General features: G+C 38.2%; 1 long non-coding RNA gene across 1 annotated transcript in view; it reads right to left on the reverse strand.

Annotated features, from left to right (window-relative positions):
* Positions 1-238: 238 nt before the first annotated feature.
* The window catches only part of LOC128249287 (uncharacterized), a 13,305-nt gene continuing 7,953 nt past the window's right edge, over positions 239-5,590 (reverse strand). Inside the window, exon 2 of the long non-coding RNA XR_008265378.1 lies at positions 239-1,592. This is a non-coding gene — a long non-coding RNA (uncharacterized LOC128249287). The remainder of the gene's footprint in view (positions 1,593-5,590) is intronic.

The raw sequence follows: 5,590 nt of genomic DNA on the forward strand, positions 1-5,590 counted from the left end.
TATATATATATATATATGTATATATATATAAAGAAAGAGAGAGAGAGAGTTTATGAGAGGTAATGGTGTCAATAAGACCCAAAGATGCCAGGTAATGCTGAGTAAGTGCTATGGACAGACTATAGTTAAGCTCTAGGTTTGGTGATTATGCGAATGAGGAGTCCAATGTAGATCATATATCAGCATGTGTATATATAAAAAAAATTTCAGAATGAGATAAAAAAAACCAAGGCTGTGAAAGATTTTAGAACATTTATAAATAGAAGATTTTACAGCTGTTTCCAGGATATTTTATATATCCCTTCATCGAAAACGGTGTGAGAAAATGGTTAAGCAATAGTTATTTTAGATATCTTACATTACAAAAAGGCTAAATGTGTCTGTACATTCAGTATGTTAGTCAGCATGTTACTTCAGTGTTCAATCCTTTTTTCTCTCACATACTCACTCTTTCTCTCTCTCTTATTATTACTCCCACTGTCACCATCAACACCACTAGTTTTAATAAAAACATCATCAACTCTCCCTAAATTACTTTGTCTCTCTTTCTCTCTCTCTCTTTCTCTCTCTCTCTTTTTCACTTTCTCTCTCTCTCAGTCTTTGCCACTGCCCTCACCGTCTCTATGCCTACTGTTACTCTCATGGGTGAGTTTATGAGATTGTGAAAGTAGAAGGAGGGGATACCAGGAAGAGACATATTGTATGCAACAGGGACACCAGGAAGAGTCATATTGTATGCAACAAGAATATATTGTATGCAGAGGGAAGGGGGAAAAGTGTTGGGAAGATATGTGCAGGGAGGGAATCCAGTCAGAGAAACCATAGCAGAGTTTGGTGCAGTCGTCTGACTTGCCAGTTCCTGTCAAACTCTCCAGCCCATTGCTAGCATGGAAGATGGACATTAAATGATGATGATGATGATGATGATGACGATGGCACACATTTACAGATATGCACACATGTAAATATTTACAGATATGCACACATGTAAATATATACAAAAACCATTTGCATACATGCCTCTCCACTGTTAAGAAAAAAAAAATCGGTTGTCTTTAGTTACAGCCCTTAAATGACTTTATTTAAATTTGATTAAATGTCCATTTTACATGCTAGCATGGGTTGGACGGTTTGACTGAGGACTGGCAAGCCAGTAGGCTCTACCAGATTCCAATCTGATCTGGCAAAGTTTCTACAGCTAGATGCCCTTCCTAAAACCAACCACTCTGAGAGTGTAGTGAGTGTTTTCAACATGCTACTGGCATGGAAGCTAGTCAGAGGGCATTGGTATTGACCACGTTCACACGGTGCTTTTTACATGCCGCCAGCACGGGGAGCCAGTCAGGCAGCACTAGCATCAACTCACATTCGAATGGTGCTTATTACATGTCAGGTGGCACTGGCCATGACTATGATTTTGATTTCACTTGATTCAACAGATCTTCTCAAGCACATCATATTGCCCGACGCTTCAAGGGTACTGTTAAATAGGCTGGTTATGCAACACTGGCATTGGCCATGGCTGCGATCTCACTTTTGCTTTCCGGGTCTTCTCTAATTTTAAAATCTTGAGTAGTTTTGTGCTGCAGAACCTAAAATAAAGTGAAATGGAACAATATATGGCTACTCCATTATTAATAAAAAAAAAAAAAACATGAAAAATATGTATCCTCTCTCCACTTTTCACTATCCAATAAGAATTTTCAACACAAAATGAGAAAAAAACAAACTTGGAACCAATTCTCTCCCTTTACACACACACACACACACACACACACACACACACACACACATACACACACACACACACACACACACACAAACACACTCTCTCTCTCTCTCTCTCTCTCTTATTCACTGCCATTATGTAGCAGCCTCCAGATAACAGAACACATACATGTATATAATTTCATATTTATCCATGCATATACTCACACAAACAGACAGACATATATGCATGTTAACATATATAAAGTCTCATATGAAAATTTAAAAATTATTAGTTTCCCACTATAATTTTTAAATATCTCAATATTTTATGGTCACAGCTCATCAATAATTTGTTTCTGTTATTTCATAAGCTAGTTTTTACTAGTAATATTTCTAGGGCTACATATGAATCGGCATTCACATCTTTCAACCCGTATGGTTTCGCAGGGTTTAAAAATGTCCCAATCAAGCTTAAAATTGATATTCTTGGATTTACAATTCCATATACATTCTGAACAGAATATTGTGTACTTTAATTTATGATTAGAAAATAAGTGTTTATGTGATGGGTATCATCATCATCATCATTTAACATCCATTGTCTATGCTGGTATGGGTTTGATGGTTTGACCAGGGCTGGTAAGCTAAGGGACTGCACCAGATTCTAGTTTGATTTGGCATAGTTTCTATGGCTGGATGCTCTTCCTAACACTAACCACTCTGAGAGGGTAATGGATGCTTTAATGAGCCACCAGTATGGGTGCTACTTATGTGACACCAGCACTGGCCACATTGCTTCCATGAGATCCATCACTCGAATGGTGCTATTTACATGCTACTGGCACAGGTGCCAGTTACATGACACCGGCATCAGCCACATTGCTTCCATGAGGCCCAATGCTCAAATGGTGTTTTTTACACGTCACCGGCACGTGTGTCAGTTACATGATGCCAGCATCAGCCATGACTACGATCTCACTTGGCTTGATGGGTCTTCTCAAGCATAGCATATTACCAAAGGTCTTGGTCATTAGTCATTTTCTCCATGAGGCCCAATGTTTGAAGATCATGCATCACCATCTCGTCCCATGTCTTCCTGGGTCTACCTCTACCACAGGTTCCCTCCACAGTTAGAGAGTGACACTTCTTTACAGAGCTGTCCTTGTCCATACACATCACATGACCATACCAATGCATTCACCTCTCTTACACACCACACCTGATGCCTCTTATGCCCAACTTTTCTCTCAAGACAGTCACACTCTGTCATACATGCACACTGACATTGCACATCTAGTGAAGCATACTATCTTTATTTCTTTCAAGCTTATGCATGTCCTCAGTGGCCACAGCCCATGTTTTATTGCCGTGTGGCATAGCTGTTCGCACATAGGCATCATTCAGTTTGCCTTTGACTCTGAGAGAGAGGCTCTTTATTGCCAACAGAGGTAGGAGCTCTCTAAACTTTGCCCAGCCTATTCTTATTCTTGCAGCTATATTCTTGGAGCATCCACCTCTGCTACTGACTTGGTCACCTAAATAACAAAAGCTATCAACTACCTCTAGCTTATCCCTCTGGCAGTTGATAAAGTCTATTTTCTGTACGTTTTCAATGTTTATTGTGCCTGTGCACCTTCCACACACAAAAATTATTTCCCCAGTTAATCTTCCTCTGATATTGATGCACCTCTTGTGTATCCATAGCTTGCACCAGGTACATCTTATGGAGTTCCTACCTATGCCTTTTCTACAGATTGAGCAGGGCTGTCTACGTGAAGGGATTTGTGATTTATCTGCTTTCCTACTTACTAAACTCTAAGAAATTAATGAAAAGCAATTAATGTTTTTTGAGTAGTAAGAATGACACTAATTCATCTGTTTAAATGTATAATTTTAGGAGTAAAAATTAGGGCTTTGTTTAACCTTTAAACATTCAAATTGGTGAATCTGGCTGTAACTGGCCATAACAAGCTACTTTATGAAGTTACTAAAATAATAAACAAATCATATTATTGAATTCTCATAGCTAATGTGAAATAAAGCCTTTCCTGCCTAAACATGAGTATAAATACCATGAGATTTTTGAGACAACATTTTTTTTAGTTCTTTTCAATGTTCAAAGTGAAGTGTCTTTATTAGTATTTACCAATATAGCATCAGTAAGTAGTGATTATGGATGTGAAGGTTTTACACTTGATGATATACAAAACGTAGAAGAGAACAACAGTGATTCATTTTTGGATGAATCTGATATACGTTTATGAATTTTCGTCAGATGAGGAAGAATATTTTGATAGTGAAAATTAAGAAAACATTCAGGACATCATTCAAAACATTATAGCAACATGTCAAAAATTACATCACTAATTACAATTCCAGATTTCACAGAAAAGACTGGTCCATAACACAATTTACCTTCTGATAGTCAACTCTTGGATTATCTTTCAAAACTATCACAGAGGAAACAAACAGATATGTCCAATGGATCATTTCTACTCATGGAAGACCCAATCAACTATGGCAGCCATAGTGGATTGTAGAATGTGTTGAATAAAATCATAATTAACTGATCCTCCTGTATTTTCTTTTATCTAAAGCCAGGAACTTTTCAGCATCCCCTCATAGATAGGTAAACAAACAGACACAGAAAGACAGACAGACACATATACACATACTTACATACATATATATATAGACTTAACATGATGCATAAAAAATTCAGAAACTGTTATGGCTTCCCATTATAGTTTTTAAATGTTAATATTTCGTGGTTGTAATTCACCAATGGTTTGTTTCTCTTATTTAATAAGTGAAATTTTTGTCAGTAATATTTCAACTGCAATGTATGAACATAATTGGCACTCATGTCTTTCAATTCTATATTATTCTGCAGAGATTAAAATCAAAACGTGTCAAAGGTCCTTCCCAATCATAAAACAGATTTCTCAGATTCTGTGGTGTATATATTCTCCTATTAGACAGGATACCAGTCCATCGCATGATTACTCAATTTTACCAGCTGAGTGGACTGGAACAACATAAAATGAAGTGTTTTGCTCAAGAACATAATGCATCACTTAGTCTAGGAATTGCAATTACAATTTTACAATCACAAGTGTAAAACCCTAATCACTAAGCATTCAACTCTATAGGGCTTAAATACCCCAGTCAATTTTTAAAATGATATCTTTGGATTAAGATTCCATATGCATTCCAAAAGAGATGCTGAGCGTTTTAATTTAAAATAAGCTGCTGCCTCCAAGAAGTAAGGTGGAGAAGAGGTTCCGCTAGGTTCCTCACAGACAAAGAACACAGGTACAAGATTTTCTGGGCAGGAAACATAGATGGGGGTCAGGGGCGTGGGTATACTTCTTGCAGAGAAATGGGTGGATAAGGTAATCGAGGTAGTTAGAGTGTGCGATAGAATACTTAAGATTAGATTAGTCCTCCAATATAAGTTAGCAATCATTATCTCGACCTATGCCCCTTAGTCCGGGCTACCCGACGGACAGAAAGACCAATTTTATGACACCCTCCTGCAGACTACCTCATCGATGAATGACAGGGACCTTCTCTTTGTGACTGGTGACTTCAATGGTCATGTTGGACAACATTCTGGGGGCTTCTATGGCGTACATGGAGGCTATGGCTTTGGTTCCCGCAATGAGGAGGGAACCAGGCTGCTGGAGTTCTGTGATGCAAATGACCTTATGGTCTGCAATACTAACTACAGGAAACCTGCCAGTCACCTACCGTTCTGGCAGGCACACTAGCCAAATTGACTACATCCTCGCCAGGAAAAGGGAAAGATGGCTGCTTATAAATGCCAAAACATTCCCAGGCGAAGAATGTACCCCACAACATAGACTGGTAGTTAGTG

Source organism: Octopus bimaculoides, chromosome 13, assembly GCF_001194135.2.
Source record: "Octopus bimaculoides isolate UCB-OBI-ISO-001 chromosome 13, ASM119413v2, whole genome shotgun sequence".
Lineage (NCBI taxonomy): Eukaryota > Metazoa > Mollusca > Cephalopoda > Octopoda > Octopodidae > Octopus > Octopus bimaculoides.